This window comes from Prionailurus bengalensis, chromosome D2, assembly GCF_016509475.1.
Source record: "Prionailurus bengalensis isolate Pbe53 chromosome D2, Fcat_Pben_1.1_paternal_pri, whole genome shotgun sequence".
NCBI classification, from domain to species: domain Eukaryota; kingdom Metazoa; phylum Chordata; class Mammalia; order Carnivora; family Felidae; genus Prionailurus; species Prionailurus bengalensis.
In genome coordinates, this window is record NC_057351.1 from 57,306,825 (window position 1) to 57,330,843 (window position 24,019).

Here is a 24,019-nt window from a genome sequence, read left to right on the forward strand (position 1 = left end):
GAATATGATCCAAATCACATTTTAAAAGCACCAAAATAGCTGTTGAGCTAAAAAGAGACTAGGGGGGAGGAGAGGGCAAAGGTGAAAGTGAAGAAAGTAGTTAGAAATCTATAATAATAATTCAGGCAAGGGATAACACTGGCTTGGATCAGGGTGGTAGCAGTAGAGTGGTTAAAGTGGCTGGGTTCCTGGGATATTTTCAAGGTAGAGCTGATAACATTTGCTGAAGGGTTAGATGTAAGGTATGAGGAAAAAAAGGAGTTAAGGAAAACTCCAAACTTTTTGACCTGAGAAACAGATAGATAAACTTGACATTGAAGAAGAAAGTGTGGGAGATTGGGAGAAGGAAGGAGGGGTAGGAAAAAGTTAATCAGTCAACTCCTATTATAGCAAGAGCCAACTATGCCATCATTGTTCAACTCTGCCCGCACCCTCTTAAGGCATAGTGGACCATTTTCCAAAGAGAAAGTATCATGTCTTCCCTTTTAGCATCCATTTAAATGTCTGATATATGATAAGCCTTAATAAATATCTAACTCATACAGGTGTTATTTAGGCCCATTCAATGCCACTTATGATCTGCCTTGTACCATAAATACTCAATCTCAGTTATCATTATTCACTGTAGCAAGTTCCCTCTAGATTATGTCTATTGCTCCATGCTGTTTAAATGCACTCACATAATATACCAATTGCTTTAAGAGTTGAGTTTGGAGTGAATAATATGGGGGAGGTATAGGAGACTGTCCACCAGAAGCTGGAAGAACAGAGGAATTTCTAATGGAAGCCAGAAAGAAATATGAGAGTAAAAAGCAGAGTGAGGTGAACTCTTAACCAACTCTCTTGTAATTCAGAGAGAAACCATCAGTTAATGGGGAAATATTTGAGTAGTGAGTACAACCAATAAAAAGGGGAACATTTTAATTGTAGCTATTAAGAGAGAACAGTTTGAAAATTGCCTGGGAGAAAAACAGAGCCATTTCACAAAGAATGAAGACATCTTTAAGCTATGAGCTAATTTTAATATGAATAGAAATATCTCCAGTTTAGTCAGGGCAATGAAACCTTAACTAGGTTATAAAGAAATCAGCCTATATATCTATAATTTGACTGAAGCTGTTGAAGAAGAATGAGATTTGGGAAATATCTGTGAATAAAAATTACAACACTCTCAAAAGACTGTGATAGAGACTAATTATTGCATTAATCAACCAAATTAAATTTAAAAGTAAAACTAAAGGCCACCGAATATAATGGGATCTCTGGATCCCATCAGAAGTCCATCTAAAGTATGACAGGAAAAGAATAAAAGAGACACTGACATTAGTAAAGAGGCCAGGATTGTTTTTAAGAAATATGCCCTTAAGTAAATGATTTTAAAAGATGCAAATAATATCCCTAGAGGACAATTTAGAAATATCTATCAAAATTTAAATGTGCGTTCCTTTAGACCAAGCCATCCCACTGCTAGGCATTATAAACATATATAATAATTTCCCAAAGGTATACAGAGATTATCACTGCATTTTCTTTTTAATAGCCAGTAACTGAAAACAATCCAAATGTCTATGAAATGGGGACTGTTCAATAACTTATAAAGAATCTATTGTACAGAAAGAGATTCCAAAGAAGGAAAAGGAGCAGGCTAGACTAAACCATGTGTTGAATTGGACTATAGGTATCAGTATAACTTACAGTTTTTAGTATATGTATATATGGATAGATACAGATATATAAATGTGTATATGGGTGACACACACACACACACACACACACACACACACTTCTCCTGTCCTCTGAGCAAGCCTGGAAGCAATAACATTCCGGTATCAATGAGCACACTTAGCACCCAGATCTTGGTTTCTAAATACCATTCTCTCATAAAAGAAACCAGTGTTCCTTAAAGAAATGGCTAATACCAGAGCTAGATCAGAGAAGATATAAGATAAGCCTAGGGGGGTGCCTGGGTGGCTCAGTTGGCTACGGCTCTGGTCATAATCTCACAGTTCTTGAGTTCAAGCCCCACATCAGGCTCTCTGCTGTCAGTGTGGAGCCTCCTTCAGATCCTCTATTTCCTTTTCTCTCTCTCTCTCTCTCTCTCTCTCTCTCTCTCTGCCCCTCCCTCACTCATGCTCGCTCCCTTTCTCTCTCTCTCAAAAATAAACATTAAAAAAGATAAGCCTACAGTATTTTGTGGTACCAGAAATTAAAGGAGTGCTCAAAAAGTGATGGAGGCATGTAAAAAGGTCATAAGAGCCAATATGAATGAGTCCCCAGTGGCCAAAGTTGAGAAAATTTAAACAACAAAATGAATAATGTAGCACTGGATTATAACCTTCAGAATAAAAACAAGACCCCAAAGTCATATTGTATAAATAAATGACTAAACAAATAAAAGGGAGAGAAGGAACAGCTCTTCCTTACAGAATACCACTTAATAAATGTAAAAGAATGGACATAGAAAACTGCCATTAGGCAACACCTCAGTAGTAACTATTGCAATCAAGGACTATTGATGGATGCTAAAATTAGTATGTTAGAGTATGAGGACAAAAAAGACTTGGATTGTCTCAAAGTATCTTCCCTAACATAAAAGATGAAAATAGTAACTTTACAGAGGAGAAGCATGACAGACACCATCTTACCCTTGTGATCAAAATTAACCTTAGCAGATATATTGACACAAAGTACACTGATACGAAGTCCTGGGAAGGGTAGAGTATCACTTTAGTGATATTTTGATAAAAAATGTAAAACCTGAGATTAATCATTAGAAAACATCAGACAAACTCAATTTAAGGGACACTCTATAAAATACATGGCGTGGACTCTTCAAAAGTGAAAAAAAAAAAGACTAAGGAACAATCATCCCAAATTGAAAGACAGGATAGCTAAATGCAATGTAGTGTCCTAAATGGAATTCTAGAACAGAAAAAAGTATAATAGTGGGAAAATTGGCCAAATTTGAAAAAGATCTATAGATTAATTAATAGTACTATATCAATGTTAATTTCCTTATTTCTATAATTATACTATAGTTATGTCAAATGTTAACGTTAGGGGAAGCTGGATGAAGAGCATATTAAAATTCCATGAACATATGAATTGTGATTTCATAAAATTTGATGAACTTTTTCATAAGGCTAAAAATAATTCAATATATGTTAAAAAAGAACAAAGCAGATCTGTATACATTCACATGAAAAACATCAAAATGTATTTTTGTTTTAAAAAGTTAAAAAGATGGGGTGCCTGGGTGGCTCAGTCAGTTAAGCACCTGACTCTGGCCCAGGTCATGATCTCATGGTTTGTGAGTTTGAGCCCTGTGTCAGGCTCTGTGTTGACGGCACAGAGCCTGGAGTCTGCTTCAGATTCTGTGTCTCCCTCTCTCTGCCCCCTGCCTGTTCTCTCTCACACACAAGTAAATAAACGTTAAAATTTTTAAACAAAGGGGCGCCTGGGTGGCGCAGTCGGTTAAGCGTCCGACTTCAGCCAGGTCACGATCTCGCGGTCCGGGAGTTCGAGCCCCGCGTCAGGCTCTGGGCTGATGGCTCAGAGCCTGGAGCCTGTTTCCAATTCTGTGTCTCCCTCTCTCTCTGCCCCTCCCCCGTTCATGCTCTGTCTCTCTCTGTCCCAAAAATAAATAAACGTTGAAAAAAAAAAATTAAAAAAAAATTTTTTAAACAAAAGTGAGAAAGGAAAAAAAGCAATGACCAGAATGGTATAATATGATCTCTTCTAAGTAATATACTCACGTACATATATACACAAATACACAACCCTATATGTATATACAATTAGGTATATAAATAACCATTTTGTTGTAAGGAAACAAAACTTAAAAACTTGTAACTTGGGAGGAAAGGAAGTGAAGGTAAGAGGGGGAGTGAGACTTTTATTTTTCAGTTTTCAACAAGTCTGCATTTCTATACAAACAAGGATTATCTAGGCAAGAAATTATGGCCCTTTTCTCAATTTCTTTTCTATACCTCTATTAAAATAAAGGAATAAAAGAAAATTTGAAAGTATTTAATCTGTACTATTTACCATATAACTTAAGGATCTGCTTTTGTGAAAAAAATTAAGTCTTCAGTGGCATTGCTTAAATTTTCTAAATAAGTTATATTCTTTTGCATATAATCCCCAGTATTCTATGAGTCTGGTTCACATGCTTTCTGGAATGAAAAGATTTCTCACTCACTGCTAGCAAACAATACAACCTAGCATTTTGTTGTTGTGAAACAAAGAACATGTAGATTATTTTTATCTAGGTTTATGAGGGTTTAGCTAAGAATCACATCACTTTTCTATGAAGGACCACATAGTAAATATTTTACATTTGTGAGCCACATATCATCTCTGTCACATATTCTTTTTTTTTTTCTAAATAGCAATTTAAAAATATAAAAGTCATTCTTAGCTCATACTGGGTTCTGAACCTGAGGGGCATGCACAATTTACTGCAGAATTCCAGACAGCATTCCACCTCTACACTGGATAAATAACATATGTTCATACGTATATTTAATGGTATTTCTTGAATAGCTATAGATACTTTTAGGATTAACACAAAACAAATTATTTTAAAAAGCATTACTGAATTCATATAAACTTCCTGTCCCTATTAATTTTCTTCATCAGTGGACACCAAAATTGTAACTGGTCTTATGTGGAGTGTTCATTAATGTCTTAATATTAAAAAGGACTTCTCACACAAAGACTCAGAAAGTGTAACTTCCACCTACTCCCTTAAGGGAATTACTTAAGGTTGCAATTCATTCAAACAAGAGAAGAAGCCATGAGATCCAGAAGGAGTAGATCAAATTCAGGGAGTAATAATGAAAAGTCTACGAATGAGACTTATACAGAATACCTAGAGGGGAACGACTTTACAGTGAATGAAAAGAATAGAAAAAAATGTGTAAATGTGATAAAGATATATTTTGTAAGGGAAAAAAAGCAATTTAAAAACTGAGAACAAAAAAATCTGAATAAGAAATTTAAGTTCAAATATGAAGTAATCTAAAATGTGATATGGTCTTAAGCAGTTAAAGGAGTATAAAGGAAAAAAAAGATTATTTGACCTTGATGATAGGGAAATTCTTTGAGTGGCCCAGGAGTTGTGACATTAGAGTATAAAATAGAAAATGCCAATCTACCATAGGTTTTGTCCCAGCAAAAAAAGACTTTATGTCAAAATTATGTAGCTCCTCTTTATTGCTTTTCAATATTTGGATACTTTCTATAGCAAAATGTAGAGAATCGGTAAGGATTGCAGAACAAAATGGGAATAACACCAATGATAAAGTAAAAGTAAATATATTACTGAAAATGGAAGATTCCTTTAAGGGGAAGTAAATGAAAGAGTTGCAGTATTAATATCTTTATCTTACATAACAGGGTATCAAGAAACACAAAAGTTGACAGAACAAAAAGTAGAAGTTAAAATATGTCATTTAAAGTTACAGAACTGGACAGCAACATGCAGAAGAATAAAACTGGACCACTTTCTTAAACCATAAAGATAAATTCAAAATGGATGAAAGACCCAAATGTGAGACAGGAAAACATCAAAAATCCTAGAGGAGAAAAAAGGCAACAACCTCTTTGATCTCAGCCACAGCAACTTCTTACTTGACATGTCTCTGAAAGCAAGGGAAATAAAAGCAAAAATGAACGTTGGGACCTCATCAAGATAAAAAGTTTCTGCACAGCAAAGGAAACAATCAACAAAACTAAAAGGCAACCAATGGAATGGGAGAAGATATTTGCAAATGATGTATCAGATAAAGGGTTAGTATCCAAAATCTATAAAGAATTTACCAAACTCAACACCTGAAAAACAAATAATCCAGTGAAGAAATGGGAAGAAGACATGAATAGACAATTTTCAAAAGAAGACATCTGGATGGCTAAGAGACACATGAAAAGATGCTCAACATCGCTCATCATCAGGGTAATACAAATCAAAATCACATTGAGATACCACCTCACACCAGTCAGAGTGGCAACATTAACAACTCAGGAAACAGATGTTGGTGAGGATGCAGAGAAAGGGGAACCCTCTTGCACTGTTGGTGGGAATGCAAACTAGTGCAGCCACTGTGGAAAACAGTGTGGATGTTCCCCAAAAAATTAAAAATAGAATTACCCTATGACCCAGCAATAGCACTACTAGGAATTTATCCAAAGAATACAGGAGTGCTGATTTGTAGAGGCACATGTTCCCTGATGTTTACAGCAGCACTAACAACAATTGCCAAATTATGGAACGAGCCCAAATGTCCATCAACTGATGAGTGGATAAAGAAGATGTCATATATAGATGTGTGTATACATATATACAAAAAGTTGTGTGTGTATGTATGTGTGTATATACACATACATGTACACATACACACACACACAATGGAATACTACTCAGCGATGGAAAAGAACAAAATCTTTCCATTTGCAACAATGTGGATGGAACTTAAGGGTATTATGCTAAGTGAAATAAGTCAGCCAGAGAAAAACAGATATTATATGTTTTCACTCACATGTGAAATTTGAGAAACTTAACATAAGACCATACGGGAAGGGAAGGAAAAATAAGTTATAAACAGAGAAGGAGGCAAACCATAAGAGACTCTTAAGTACAGAGAACAAACTAATAGTTGATGGAGGTGGGGGCTGGGGGGGCAGGGGAAAATGGATGATGGGCATTGAGGAGGGCACTTGCTGGGATAAGCACTGGGTGTTGTAATATAAGTCATGAATCATGGGAATTTACTCCTAAAACCAAAACTACACTTTATGTAAGCTAATTTGACAATAAACTTTTAAAAATAAATAAACAAATGAATAAATAAAGTTACAATGATAATAAATATTCTAAAATATTTATATATTTAAATATATTTATTAATATTTTAGTGGTTTATATAATTGATTAATATGAATAAAATATATATTCTTTATCAAATATATTTTTATCACAAAGCTATCAAATGCTGGGAAGAAAAGAGGAGGGAAGAGAACATTGTTAAGTTAGCCAAATCCTCATGTTTCTCAGCAGAGTCAATGGAGCCAAAGTTATTAAATAAATAAAAGGAGGTATGAGCATTTTATTTGATCACAAAGTGATAAATATGGAAAGATTGGAAAACAGTAGAAAATTCCATAATATCATAAGCTAATTCTTTGAAAGACTAATAAAATAGTAAAATCTCTATCAAGTTTGATGAGAAAGAGAGAAAGAAAAAGTGGAGAAAAGACATAGAACAACAATTTTAGCAAAGAAAAAGGAAATATAACTGTTGTTGAAGTATTTTCACATGATAGTAATATATGTAAATAGCATTATGTGACTGCAGTTGAGATGGATAATCTTACACGTTAGCAATAACCAATTTGAAAATACAAAAGAAAAAAATTACCATTCATGATAACATATTATGGATATATTAGAATATATAAATATAAATACAGTAAAACCTTGATGTGCAAGCATAATTCATTCCAGAAACATGCTTGTAATACAAAGCAGTTGTATATCAAAGCAAATTTCCCTATAAGAAATAATGCAAACTCAGATGATTTGTTACACAACCCAAAAATATTCACATAAAACTGATTACAATACTGTAATATAATACAAAATAATAAAGAAAATACAAAATATAAATAAAAATAAACAAATTAGCCTTCACTTTTACCTTTGAAAACCTTCACGACTGCTGTGAGGGAGATAAGAGAGAAGAGGGCTATTGTATGGGACAACTTTCACTATCACTAACAGAATCACTGTTGTATATTGGCTCAATGGAATTTTTTTCTTTTAGTGTAACTTTAACAAGAAACCTATCCAATGACATTTGCTTTTGTCTCCTTTTGATAATTTCACGGAAATGTGACATTGCATTGTCATTAAACAGATTCATCGCTAGCACTGCTACAGTCTTATTTGGGTGGTGCTTTTTTACAAAATTTTGCACTGTTTTCCACATGTTATACATGTCCTTAATCTCATATGAAGTGAGGAATTCCTCCACCCTTTTCTCCTCCTTCTCTGCAGACAAGATGCAGACATAGACTTCTTATAAAATCTTGCAATTTCTACTCTCACACCCCATTCAAACTTTTCGATGATTTCCTTCTTAACTTCCACCATAATTATCTCCTTACCACCTTTCTTTGCACCTTTTTCTGCATGGGGACCATTGTATATGCTCACACAGATGTTGACTAAAGTACAGTATTAATAAACTCTTGTCATATACTGTATTTAACTGGTAACTGGTAATAGGGCAGCAGAGGAAAGGGTCTGTATCTGCAGGCAGCCTGGCCTAGAATGAAGCAAAGCATTCCTAAGCTTATTCTTGTATAGAAAAGCAAAGGACTGTTCATAGGTGCTTTGAAGTGACAAAAAATACACTACTGCCAATTGTGACTACCTTCCAATGTTCTGAAAATCACTGATTTCTGCCAAACAAGGTGGTCTGACTATCTCAGCATGGGAGATGATCACCCACAATCCCACAGTGAGAGAGAGAAAGAGAAGCACTGGCTCAGTTATAATCATGTGATACTTGGCATCATGTACTACTCATATCTTAAGACATCATTCATCTATCAAGTTAAAATTTATTAGAAATGTTTGTTCATCTTGCAGAATTCTTGCAGAATAACTTACAATCCAAGGTTTTACTGTATCTATGAAATAACAAGGCATATGTCCAACAAAAATGTGTATTACCCTTATGGAGAAAATTACAAACCTTGTTGGTAAAAGAAGGTTTGAATAAATAGAAATTATGCCTTATTTGGAGGTAAGAAGTCTTGGTATTTTTTAAAATGCCAATTCTCCCTATATTAATATATGAGTATAATGTAACTACAATAAAGTTCCACCAGAGATTATCACATAATTTGACAAAGTAATCTTAAAGTTAATATTTAAGAGTAAAGAGCAAAGAATTTCATAGAATGGGGAGCCCGGTGATGTTAGTTAATCATTGCATCCATTTTATTCTCTGCTGACATTTGCCAATTCTGGACTAAGTTGAAGAATAAAAGTTCTAACATATGAGTAATTGAGTCTTATATGAGTGGAAAAAGAGAATAAGGGGCAATAAATATTTGAAGAAATAATAGCCATGAATTTTCCAAACTTGACAAAAGAAATCAATTCAAAGATTTAAGAAGCTCAGGAAACTGTGAATAGGAAAAATGCAAAGGATATCTAGAAATATCATGGCCACAATGCTAAAATTCAAAGCCAAGAGAACAACTTTAAAGCAATCACAGTGAAGGAAAGGCATATTACTTTCATGATATCAACAATGAGACTGACAGCTCACTTTTCAATCAAAACTATGTAAGTCAACTGACAATGAACAGCACCTTTAAAGTTTACAAAGTGCAAACTTTCAATATGGAATCATTTACCCAGAAGAAAATACCCTCAAAAAATGAAAACAAGACTTCTAAGCTTCCATCCATGTCAATCAAGATGCCAACTACAGCATATTTCTCACACTGATTATAACTACAATCTCTGAGTAGAATACAAAGACAACCACCTAAGTACTCTGAAAAGTAAACATGAGCAAAAAGCCTGTAAACTGAACTCAAAATCTGGACAATGATCTGTAATGAGGGCAAGTTGCATGGTCTTATTTTCCTTCTTTATCTTCAAGCTTTGACTGAGAAAAGTCCCAAGTGGCAGAACTGTGCCATGGGTGTTGAAAGCAAAAATTATCAGAAACAAAACATTACCTCTAGCCATGAAACCAGGAAAAGAGGTTCCTGCATGCAAGACAATTTGTAGAGAAATACCCACTTCCTTTAACCTTTTCCTTATTTCCCTTTTCTCTCCAAGTCCCACCAGTAGGCTGACTAGTTGGAAAATGTTATGGTTGTGATGGTGATGACACAGGCACCTAAAACCCTGAGAAAAGATTCATCTGTCTGAATAGAAATATTGTAAAAATGGGCTCCCACTGCCCAAATAATGTGGAGGAATTCCCTGGTATTTTTTCACCTTCTTCTTTCTCACCAATTTGCCTGCAAGGTGGCCCCAGTCTCACAGAACTGCATGAAAACACAGGGGAATTAACCAGAAAATTTATAAAAGAAAGATGTCTGGAAAATTCTCCTAAATACTTGGAAATTATACCACACTATAAAAAACTTTTAGGGAAATTAATGAATACACTGAACAGAGTAAAAATGGAACTAGAATATATCAAAATTTGTGGGATACAACCAAAACAGTGCTTAAAGAGAAAACTGTGAGCTTTAATTGCTTCATGTAAAGTGAAGAAAGGTTTTACATCATTAATATGAGCTACAAAAAGAAAAGCAAATAGAATCCAAATCGAATAGGAAGAGAAAGATAATAATGAATAGAAATGAATAAATTGAAAAAACTAGATAAAATCAAATAAAAAACTAGTTCTTTGAAAAAATCAATAAAATTGACAAAACTCTCAAAAACTGACCAATAACACTATGGAGAAAGACACAAATTACCAATTTCAAGAATTAAAGACAAGAATTAATATAAACCATATAAACATTAAAAGGAAAATAAGATATTATGAACAACTTGTAAATTCAAGCATTTACATAAAATGGAACCATGCTTTGAAATACAGAAACTACCAAAATTCACTCAGTGAAAGTATATTATAGGAATAGTCATACATCTATCATTACATTCTAAAGAAACTGAATTCATAGTTTAAGACTTTCCAATAAAGAACACAGGCTCAGATGGTTTCACTGGTGAAACCAATTCTACATCAGTGAACACTTAAGGAAAAAATACCAGCTCAACACAATGTCTACCAGAAAACAGAAGAGAACAGTTTTCAACTAATTTTAATAGACCAGCATCACCCTGATGCCAAAAAACCAAAGAAATTACAAGAAATAAAAAATACGTACTAATATCTCTTATGAAAACATTTTTAAAATCCCCAAGAAAATATTAACAAATTAAATTCCAAATGTAAATATATATAAAAAATAACATGATCAAATGGAGTTTATCCCAGTAATGGAAGCCTGATTTAATATTCAAAATTCAATCAGTGTAATTCACAAAATCAACAGGCTAAAGAAGAAAAATTACATTCATTTCAGTAGATGAAGATAAAGCATTTAACAAATTCAACCTCCGTTTATGATTAAAAACTCTTAGAAAACTATGAATAGAAGAGTTCTTCCTTGATACAGGGCATCTACAAAAAAATTTCCAACTCTTAGAGTAAGTTGGAGCTTTTCATTATTCAGCTTTTCACTGCTTAGTATATTATTAGCTGTGGGCCTTGTTAGGCAAGAAAAAAAAGCCATCTAAATTAGAAAGGAAGAAGTAAAATTTTCTGTGTTTACAAATGGTATGACCTTAAACATAGAAATCCTAAGTAAGGGCTCTACAAAAAAAAAATTTATAACTAATAACCAAATTCAGTAAAGTCTCAGAATACAAAATCAACATACAAAATTCATTTGCATCTCTATACAATAACAACAATCTGTCCAAAAAAATGAAGAAAACAATTCCATTTAGACTAGCATTAAAAGCAATAAAATACTTAGGAATAAATTTAACCAGGTGAAAGACTTGTGCACTGAAAACTACAAAACAATGATGAAATAAATGTCAAAAGATACAAATAAATGGAAGGACATTCTATGTTCTTGAACCAGAAGGATTAATATTGTTAAAATATCCATACTTCACCAAATGTTCTATAGATACAATTCAATCTCCACTCCAATCCCAATGGAACTTTTTACAGAAATACAAAAACAATCCTAAAATTAATTTGAAACCACTAAAGACTTCAAATAGCCAAAGCAATTTTGAGAAAGAACAAAGCTGGAGGTACCACATTCCCTATTTCAAAACATATTACAAAGCGACAGTAATCAAAACACTATGATACTGGCATAAAAGCAGACATAGAGACCAATAGAACAGAAAAGACTGCCCAGAAATAGGACCATAAACATATATTCAACTGATCTTCAACAAGTGTGCCAAGAATATGCAGTGGGGAAAAGATAGTCCATTTAAATTATATTGGGGAAAGTTGGATATCCATATGCAAAAGATTAAAACTGGACAGGGCAAAGATGGCAGCATAGGAGGACGCAGGGCTCACCTCGTCCTGCTGATCGCTTAGACTCCACCCACATCAGCCTAAATAACCCAGAAAACTGAGGGGAGACTAGCAGAATGGACTCTCCGGAGCCAAGCACAGACAAGAGGTCCATGGAAGAGGGTAGGAAGGGCAGAGAGGCGGTGCATGCTACACAGACTGGTGGGAGGGAGCCCGACGGTGGAGGGGCACCCTGCCTGGCAAGGCAGATCCCCTGAAGTCTGGCTTGCAAAAGTGGAGGGGCCAGACTCCATGAGTTCTGACAGCCAGCAGGACTTAACATCTGGAATGTTATAAGTCAACAGCTCTGCTCAGAGAGCAGGAGGGTGAGAGGACACTGGGAGGGAGAGGTGTTGAGCCCCGGAAGACAGAGCTCAGCTCAGCAGGGAACAAAGGCGCTGGCAAGTGCCATCTCCCTCTCCCATCCACCAGCCAAAATCCCAAAGGGAACCAGTTCCTGTCACCGAACTTGCTTGCACCAGGCAAATGCCCAATGCTGTGCTTCTGTGGATCCATGCCTCCGAGGGGCCTGCCTCCCTCCCAGAGCTGCAGGGCCCCTCCTGCAGGGGATCACCACTGGCAAAGCTAGCTAAGCCTACCCCTCCCACCCCTGTGCACCTTATGGATCCACCCTGTCTAATACACCCTTGGCCAGATGCCATCGAAGCAGCACCACAAGCCTGGCAGTGTTCAAGCAGCCCAGACAGGGGCCACACTACTCCACAGTGAGTCCTGCCCCTGGAAGAGGGGAAGATAAGGTACATACCAGTCTGACTGTGGTGTGGCCCCAGTGGTGGGCTGGGGGCAGACATCTGGTCTGACTGCGGCCCCTCCACCAACACAAGTTTCTCCAGACACCACAGGGGAAGTGCCCTGCAGGTTGGAGCTACCACAGGGACTAATTAAAATGATGAAATGGAAGAATTCTTCTCAAAAGAAACTCCAGGAAGTAGTGACAGCTAACGAATGATCAAAACCAATTTAAGCAATATAAGGGAACAAGAATTTAGAATAATAGTCATAAGATTAATTGCTGGGCTTGAAAAAAACATAGAGGACAGCAGAGAATCCATTGCTACAGAGATCAAGGGACTAAAAAATAGTCATGAGGAATTTAAAAATGCTATAAATGAGGTACAAAATAAAATGGAGGTGGCCATAGCATGGATTGAAGAGGCAGAGGAGAGAATAGGTGAATTAGAAGATAAAATTATGGAAAAAGAGGAAGCTGAGAAAAAGAGATAAAAAAATCCAGGAGTATGAGGGGAGAATTAGAGAACTAAGTGATATAATCAAATGGAACAATATCCGTATCATAAGAATTCCAGAAGAAGAAGAAGAGAGAGAAAGGGGCTGAAGGTGTACTTGAACAAATCATAGCTGAGAACTTCCCTGATCTGGGGAAGGAAACAGGCATTAAAATACAAGAGGTACAGAGAACTCCCTTCAGATGTAACTTGAACTGATCTTCTGCATGTTATATAGTGAAACTGGCAAAATACAAGGATAAAGAGAGAATTCTGAAAGCAGCTAGGGATAAACAGGCCCTAACATACAAAGGAAGACACATAAGGGTAGTAGCAGACCTATCTATTGAAACTTGGCAGGCCAGAAAGGAATGGAAGGAAATCTTCAATGTATGAACAGAAAAAATATGCAGCCAAGAATCCTTTTTCCAGCAAGTCTGTCATTCAGAATAGAAGGAGAGATAAAGGTTTTCCCAAACAAACAAAAACTGAAAGAATTCACACCACTAAACCAGCCCTACAAGATATCCTAAGGAAGACTCTGTGGGTGAAATGTTGCAAGGACCACAAAGTACCAGAGACATCACTACAAGCATGAAACCTACAGATATCACAATGACTCTAAACCCTTATCTTTCAATAATAACACTGAATGTAAATGGACTAAATGCTCCAACCAAAAGACAGAGGGTATCAGAATGGATAAAAAACCAAGACCCATCTATTTTCTGTCTACAAGAGACTCATTTTAGACCTGAGGACACCTTCAGATTGAAAGTGAGGGGATGGAGAGCTATCTATCATGCTACTGGAAGTCAAAATAAAGCTGGAGTAGCCATACTTATATCAGATAAACTAGACTTTAAATTAAAGCCTGTAACAAGAGATAAAGAAGGGCATTATATAATAATTACAGGTTCTATTCATCAGGAAGAGCTAACAATTATAAATGTCTATGCACTGAATATGGGATCCCCAAATATATAAAACAATCACAGACATAAACAACCTTATTGATAAGAATGTGGTAATTGCAGGGGACTTTAATACTCCACTTACAACAATGGATAGATCATCCAGACACAGAATCAATAAAGAAACAAAGGCCCTGAATAATACATTTGACCAGATGGACTTGGCAGATATATTTAGAACTCTGCATCCCAAAGCAACAGAATATACTTTCTTCTCAAGTGCACATGGAACATTCTGTAAGACAGATCACATGCTGGGTCACAAAAAAGCCCTTAATAAGTATAAAAGAACTGAGATCATACCATGCACACTTTCAAACCACACTGTAATGAAACTTGAGATCAACCACAGGAAAAAGTCTGGAAAACCTCCAAAAGCATGGAGGTTAAAGAACACCTACTAAAGAATGAATGGATCAACCAGGCAATTAGAGAAGAAATTTAAAAATATATGTAGACAAATGAAATGAAAATACAACAATCCAAACGCTTTGGGATGCAGCAAAGGCAGTCCTCAGAGGAAAATACATTGCAATCCAGGCCTATCTCAAGAAACAAGAAAAATCCCAAATACAAAATCTAACATCATACCTAAAGGAAATAGAAGCAGAACAGCAAAGACACCCCAAACCCAGCAGAAGAAGAGAAATAATAAAGATCAGAGCAAAAATAAACAATATAGAATCTAAAAACATAGTAGAGCAGATCAATGAAACCAAGAGTTGGTTTTTGAAAAAATAAACAAAATTGATAAACCTCTAGCCAGGCTTCTCAAAAAAAGAAAAGGGAGATGACCCAAATAGATAAAATCATGAGTGAAAATGGAATTATTACAACCAATCCCTCAGAAATACAAGCAATTATCAGGGAATACTATGAAAAATTATATGCCAACAAACTGGACAACCTGGAAGAATTAGAAAAATTCCTAAGCACCCACACACTCCAAAACTCAAACAGGAAGAAATAGAAAATTTGAACAGACCCATAACTAGTGAAGAAATTTAATCAGTTATCAAAAATCTAGCAACAAATAAGAGTCCAGGACCAGATGGCATCCCTGGGGAATTCTACCAGGCATTTAAAGTAGAGATAATACCTATCCTTCTCAAGCTGTTCCAAAAAATAGAAAGGGAAGGAAAACTTCCAGACTCATTCTGTGAAGCCAGCATTACTTTGATTCCCAAACCAGACAGAGACCCAGCAAAAAAGGAGAACTACAGGCCAATGTCCCTGATGAATATGGATGCAAAATTCTCAACAGGATACTAGCAAATCAAATTCAACAGCATACAAAAAGAATTATTCACCATGATCAAGCGGGATTCATTCCTGGGCTGCAGGGCTGGTTCAATATTCGCAAATCAATCAATATGATACATCACATGAATAAAAGAAAAGATAACAGCCATATGATCCTGTCAATCAATGCAGAAAAAGAATTTAACAAAATTCAACATTCTTTCTTAATAAAAACCCCCCGAGAAAGCCAGGATAGAAGGAACATACTTAAAGATCATAAACGCCATTTATGAAAAGCCCACAGCTAATATCATTCTCAATGGGGAAAAACTGAGAGTTTCCCCCTGAGATCAGGGATGTCCACTCTCACCACTGTTGTTTAACATAGTGTTGGAAGTTCTAGCATCAGCAATCAGACAACAAAAGGTAATCAAAGGCATCAAAATTGGCAAAGATGAAGTCAAGCTTTTACTTTTTTCAGATGACATGATACTATACATGGAAAACCCGACAGACTCCACCAAAAGTCTGCTAGAACTCACACATGAATTCAGCAAAGTTGCAGGATACAAAATCAATGCACAGAAATCAGTTGCATTCTTATAAACAAATAATGAAGCAACAGAAAGACAAATAAAGAAACTGATCCCATTCACAATTGCACCAAGAGCATAACATACCTAGGAATAAATCTAACCAAAGATGTACAAGATCTGTATGCTGAAAACTATAGAAAGCTTATGAAGGAAATTGAAGATGATACAAAGAAATGGAAAAACATTCCATGCTCATGGATTGGAAGAACAAATATTGTTAACATCTCAATACTACTCAAAACAATCTACACACACAATGCAATCCCAATCAAAATTGCATCGGCATTCTTCTCAAAGCTAGAACAAGCAATCCTAAAATTTGTATGGACCACAAAAGACCCCGAATAGCCAAAGTAATACTAAAAAAGACCAAAGTGGGGGGCATCACAATCCCAGACTTTAGCCTCTACTACAAAGCTGTAATCATCAAGACAGCATGGTATTGGCACAAAAACAGACACATAGACCAATGGAATAGAATACAGACTCCAGAATTGGACCCACAAAAGTATGGCCAACTAATCTTTGACAAAGCAGGAAAGAATATCCAATGGAAAAAAGACAGTCTCTTTAACAAATGGTGCTGGGAGAACTGGACAGCAACATGCAGAAGAATGAAACTAGACCACTTTCTTACACCATTCACAAAAATAAACTCAAAAAGGATGAAGGACCTGAATGTGAGACAGGAAACCATGAAAACCCTAGAAGAGAAAGCAGGAAAAAACCTCTTTGACCCCAGCTGTAGTAATTTCTTACTTGAAACATCTCCAAAGGCAAGGGAATTAAAAGCAAAAGTGAACTATTGGGACCTCATGAAGATAAAAAGCTTCTGCACTGCAAAGGAAACAATCAACAAAACTAAAAGGCAACCGACAGAATGGGAAAAGATATTTGCAAATGACATATCGGGCAAAAGGCTAGTATCCAAAATCTATAAAGATCTCACCAAACTCCACACCCAAAAAACAAATAATCCAGTGAAGAAATGGGCAGATGACATAAATAGACACTTCTCTAAAGAAGATATCCAGATGGCCAACAGGCACATGAAAAGATGCTCAATATCACTCCTCATCAGAGAAATACAAATCAAAACTGCACTCAGATATCACCTCACGCCAGTCAGAGTGGCTAAAATGAACAAATCAGGAGACTATAGATGCTGGAGAGGATGTGGAGAAATGGGAACCCTCTTGCACTGTTGGTGGGAATGCAAAATGGCGCAGCTGCTCAGGAAAACAGTGTGGAGGTTCCTCAGAAAATTAAAAATAGATCTACCCTATGACCCAGCAATAGCACTGCTAGGAATTTAGCCAAGGGATACAGGAGTACTGATGCATAGGGGCACTTGTACCCCAATGTTTATAGCAGCACCTTCAACAGTAGCCAAATTATGGAAAGAGCCTAAATGTCCATCAACTGATGAATGGATAAAGAAATTGTGGTTTATATATACAATGGAATACTACTTGGCAATGAGAAAGAATGAAATATGGCCTTTTGTAGCAATGTGGATGGAACTGGAGAGTGTTATGCTAAGTGAAATAAGTCATACAGAGAAAGACAGATGCCATATGTTTTCACTCTTATGTGCATCCAGAGAAACTTAACAGAAGACCATGGGGGAGGGGAAGGGGAAAAAAGTTACAGAGAGGGAAGGAGGAAAACCATAAGAGACTCTTAAAAACTGAGAATAAACTGAGGGTTGACAGGGGGTGGGAGGGAGGGGAGGTGGGTGATGGGCATTGAGGAGGGCACCTGGTGGGATGAGCACTGGGTGTTGTATGGAAACCAATTTGACAATAAATTTCATATTTAAAAAAAAGACTAAAACTGGACCTTTGTTTCACATTATACATAAAAATAAACTCAAAATGAATTGAAGACTTAAATGTAAAACCTGAAACCATAATATTCTTAGAAAAAAAACATAGGAGAAATGTTTCTAGATATTGGATGGGGCAATGATTTCCTGGATATGGCATCAAAAAAGTACAGGCAACAAAAGCAAAACTAGACAAATTAGATTAGATCAAACTAAAAAGCTTCTGCACGGCAAAAAAAAAAAAAAAAAAAAAAAAAAAATTAACAAAATGAAAAGCCAACCTACAATGGGAAAAATATTTTCAGACCGTATATCATATAAGAGGTTAATATCCAAAATATATTTGGCAATGTTATAACTCAACAGAAACAAACCACAAATAACTCAATTTAAAAATGGGCGAAGGACCTGAATACACATTTCTCCAAAGAAGACATACAAATGGCCAACAGGGATATGAAAATGTGTACAACATCACTAGTCATCAGGGAAATGCAAATTAAAACGACAATAAGCTGTCACCTCACACCTGTTAGGATACCATTGTCAAAAAAACAAAGAAGAAGTGTTGGCGAGGACGTGGAGAAAAGGGAATGCTTGTACACTTTTGGTGGGAATGTAAATTAGTGCAGTCACTATGGAAAACAATATGGAGGTCCCTTAAAAATTAAAAATAGAATTACCAGGGCACCTGGGTGGCTCAGTCGGTTAAACATCCAAGTCTTGATTTCAGCTCAGGTCACAAACTCACAGTTCATGGGTTCAAGCCCTGCATCAGGCTCCACACTAACAGTGTAGAGCCTGCTTGGGATTCTCTCTCTCTGTCTCTCCCCCACTTGTGTGCACATGTGTGTTCATGCTCTCTCTCACTCAAAAATAAACAAGTACACTTTAAAAAAAACTTTAAAAAATAGAATTACCATTTGATCTAGAAATTTCACTTTTGGATACATATCCAAAGGAATTGAAATCTGGGTCTCAAAGAGACATCTGCACTTTCACCTTCATTATAGCATGATGCACAATAGCCAAGATATGGAAACAAACCTAAATATCCATCAATAGTTAAATGGATAAAGTAAATGTGGCATATAGATACAATGGAATATTACTCAGCCTTTAAAAAGAAGGAAATTCTGCCATTGTAAGGCTAAAAAATACTCCATTGTATGCTTGCACCACATTTTCTTTTTGCTGTTGTTCAGGAAGCATTTTATTGTTGCTCCAAGGTTAGGAATTTTCACTGACAGAGAATCAACACTTTCAGAAAATTTCCCACAAAGCCCTGCTTAGCTTCTGAATCTTGGTCTTCACAGATGTATCAGCATATTTCTCTCCAGTACAGACAATCAGTGCACCCATGATTGACAGTTCAGTCTTAACTTCCAATTTCGGCCTTTACTTAGGAAGGTCTTCAGTACTGTTTTTAATTCATAGAGTGGATTCATCTAAAGGAGGTGCAGTGGTAACTGTGCAAGGGACTTCTCCAGGGTGGATGCTCATCACGGTTGACAAGGCAGAAATGACTCCAGGGATAGTGTTCAAGTGACCATTTTCAACAAGCAAATTGACCAGGTTAGATGTGAGGAGATCGAACCTCTCTTTTGCTTTCATGTCATTTATAGGCTTTTCACTTTCACTGAACACTTTATGCAGGGATTCATAACAGAAGCAGTTATTTTGGGTTCTTTCAAGATTGTGCTCTCAACAATTCCTTATCTACTTTATTCTGTTTAGATGCTGAATAAATAGCGGTGGCATACAGACCTTTGATACCATATATCTGAAACGGTTGCCTCACAAGTTTGGCAAACAGCCTGACCACAGATGTACTAAAGTATGGCACCTGCAGGGAGAGCTCAGAAAGTGCTGGGGTGGCCATTTTCTCTGGGCAGCTGTAGATCCATGTACCACCTTTTCTTTACCCATTTAACTGTTAATGGATATTTAGGTTGCTAGAATAGATTAATCTGGTGGACATTATGCTAAATGAAATAGTCCAGACATAGAAAGAAAAAGCCTATATGATCTCACTTATATGTGCCATCTAAAACAGTCAAACAAGGGCACCTGGGTGACTCAGTCAGTTAAGCGTTGGACCTCGGCTCGAGTCATGATCTCATGGTTCGTGTTGGGCTCTGTGCTAACAGCTCAGAGCCTGGAGCCTGCTTCAGATTTTGTGTCTTCCTCTTTCTGTCCCTCCCCTGCTCACACTCTCTCTCTCTCTCTCTCTCTCTCTCTCTCAAAAATAGATAAACATTAAAAACATTTTTTAAATAAAAAATAAAATAGTCAAACAGAAACAGAGAGTACAATGGTGGTTGTGAGGGGTTGGGAGAGATAAATGGGGAAGTGTTCATCAAAGAGTACAAAGTTTCAGTTATGCAAAATAAATAAGTTCTGGAGATCCACTGTATGATACAGGGCCACTGATTAACAATACTGTATACTTAAAATTTTGCTAAGAGGGGATATATTATTTTAAGTGCTCTTACCACTAAAAGACAAACAAACAACACCTCTTTCCAAAGTCAAGGGTGTGGAGAAAACTTTTTGAGATAATAAATAAGATTATGGCGCTAATAGTGATGATAGTTTCATGGGCATATACTTATCTCTAAACACATAAAGTTGTATATATCAAATATCTACAGCTTTTTATATGTCATTAAAACCTCAATAGAGTGGCTTAATAAAATTCACCTACTAATTTCATATTTAATGGGGAAAGACTAAATGCTATGTTGTTTGCAGTAACAATAAATAAGAAACAACTTAAATGTCCATCAGTAAGAACTGATAAGTAATTTAAAGAAAACAAACTAGAGATACATGTATTAGGAGAGAGAAATCTCAAAAACATAAGCAGAGTAAAAAAAGGCAAGTTGCAGAATGATATAGATTGTCAAAATATAAAAATAACATCATACATTCACTATGGAAATACATTGCAGCATTATATAACATACTATGTATATACGTGTGCATATGTCTCTCTACATGTATATAGCTAGATATATATATACATCTATGTGTATCATGTATGTAGTATAAGCAAAATAAAAATGTGGACAAATGTAAGTTAAAAATTCAGTGCTTAGTGGTTACCTATGTGTTGAGATGTAGGACAGTGGGATTGGAAAGGAACATTCAGGTGGCTTTAACTATATGAGATGTTTTCTCTCAGAAAAAATAAAGATCTGAAACAAATATGTCCATATGTAAAGACTTCTCAATCTTAACAAAGATAGTTATTGGTGAGTAGGTGGTATTTATTTTATTATTCTCTATACACTTTTTGTGTAGTTTGTTTTTTTCCTAATAAAATTACTAAAAAAAGGTTTAACATACTTCTTTTAATGAAAAAGGTCGCCTCTGGAGAGGGGCTAAGATAAGTGGCAGCAGAAAGGTAAGGAGAAGGAGACTATTGCTTTTCATCATAAGCAACTCTGCACTATTTGATTTGTAACCTTGTTGATTTACAACTATAATAAAAAGTTTTTTTTTTTTTAATTTTAGACAGAGGGAGAGAGAGAATACATGCTAGCCAGAAAGGGCCAGAGAGACAGGGGAAGAGAGAATTCCAAGCAGACTCCATTTTCATTGCAGAATCCAAAGTGAAGCTTGATCCCATGGCTGTGAGATCATGACCTGAGCTAAAATCAAGAGTCAGATGCTTAACTGGCTGAGCCACCCAGGTGCCTCTAATAAAAAGATTTTTATTTGTTTTAATGAAAAATGGTCTTTTACTGGAAGAGTTTAAGACCACTTTATAGATTCTAAACTCTTGGAGGTCTTGATCTTACTTGTCCTTGTGTTCTTGAGTCTAGCTGCAATGCCCAGCACCTAGAGTGTAGTCAGTACATATTTATTGTTTGCTGTATTTTATTTTCTAAAGATTATAGTCCATTTTTATCTCTCTGTTTTCTAATCACTGGTAACAAATTTACTCCTTAGTTACACCATTTAACTCTGTGGTACTTCAGATTCCTTATTTTTCAAGTGTAAATAATAATATCTGTCTTGCCTACTTCCCAAGCCTATTTTAAATTTCAAACAAGAAAACAGATATCAATTTTCTTGAAAATTATAAAGCATATTTGAATTGAAAAAAATGTATATCACTGAAAGACTGGGAAGAATTCCCAAGAAATCATACCATCGCATTAATATCCACAGTCCAACCTCTTCCATAACATGTCAGTAACCATAAAAAAAAAAATCTTACTTCCATATATGTGTCTTGAAGCCTCTAAATATGACGTGTTCTGGTGGGGTGGAGGTGGAGGTGGCAGTTATGATTCTGGTTAGGGACATTATGAAAATTGGCTTCTTTAGTCATGAAAAAATATTTTCTTAGGAAGATATTTCTTAAGATGCCATGATGACACACTAACCAGTTTTTTGGCAAAGGTCCCATTGAGCCAGTGGTAAATCTTACTATATGGCAGTAAGAAGTACAACACTTCTTACTTGACTTAAAACCATTTTGGCTCTAGGGCAGACTCAGAACTCCCATGAGGGAGGGGTGGGGATGCTAAATAATTCAGGGAAAAGAAATGATTATACAGAGATATGGGGCATCTCTCCAAATATTGTGATTCTAATGGGGAACAATAAAGAACTGATCCAGAGAAGGAGGGAGAGGGTTAATGGAAAAGGTCACTAAATACTTGTTGGCACTGATTTAGTCACTTGGGTATTGAGTGTAATCAATGATGAGACATGGTCCTTGCTTTCAAGGAATTTATAGGCTGTGGATAGACTTGGATACAACCAGCAGATTATCAACATGGAATAGAATAATGAGACAGAAACATATGCACTAGTCATGTTGGTCACATACAAAAGCCACACTTTTATATTGCATTAGTTTTCTTTTGGATGTAAAAGTGGAACGTTGTTGCTAAGAATCTTTGTCCAGAAATGGCATGGATAGACAAATTGCTTTGCCAAGGCCACTGAAAGAGTGATAGTGCACACACTCGGTGATCTATATCTCATGTGCCTAGGGGAAGCCCAAATGCGCCTCTCATGGCTACAGGGAGTTGTCAGTTTATAATTTTATTGTGTTCCAAAGACTCATTTATCAGTCAGCTGTGGGAAATCTGGCATATATATTCACACAGAAACAAAACCACAAATGGGGGTCATTTTTTAGACAGGCCAGGAAAGGTTGTACAAACCCATTTTAATTAAAAAAAATTGTAATAATAATGGTATGGTAGAGTCTGATTCCTATGTGTACAATATATGTGTGTGTTTGTATATTTTGAATTTGAATTGGAGATGCCCAGATCCTCTTTCTCTGGATACAGCTCCTTGGACAATTTCATCTGCTAGTATTGAACATGAAGATTCACTGATCTTAAGCAATGACTCTGTGTGAGTGTGTATGTGTGTGCCATGAACTATGCCACTCAGAAATCCTTCTACATGGAGTATAACCAATTATCTGCTCCAGCTGCTGCCCTTCTGCATTCACAACTGTGTTCGTGCTGAGCCTCTATTTCCCATGAGCTGTTTTTCCCAGACAGTGACTAAACATGGTGATCAAAGGTACTAAAGTGTGCCCATTCCAGCAAGTTGCAGGACTCCTACAAACTAATTTGGCTTGAGGATTTCCCATCAGCATGACAGAATCATTTTTTTTGGAACTGTGCTATAGTCTAAGACTCTGTATGCCCTATTCTTTCTTTCCTCTCTCCACAGACATCAAGGCTCTCTTCCCCTTTTAAAACTACCCATGCTTCCAATCCCTGGCATATATAATCCTATCTTTGTGTCTGCTTCTTGACATACTCAAACTACTGCAAATGAGAATGAGAAAGGTCCAAGTAAGATGGGGAATTGGGACTGGCTCACTCACCACCTTGTAGGAAAGAAGAATACCATCCTGAATGTGGTATGTGGGTGTTAAAGATTTCACTGGTGATGACATGAGACAAGAGGCACCTTTGTTTATAAAGGCATGCTTATA

General features: G+C 36.1%; 1 protein-coding gene and 1 pseudogene across 1 annotated transcript in view; both read right to left on the reverse strand.

Annotated features, from left to right (window-relative positions):
• The window catches only part of HPSE2 (heparanase 2 (inactive)), a 663,935-nt gene that overhangs the window by 255,867 nt on the left and 384,049 nt on the right, over window positions 1-24,019 (reverse strand). The gene's annotated exons all lie outside the window — the stretch shown is intronic.
• LOC122493115 lies at window positions 19,237-20,044 on the reverse strand (annotated as a pseudogene).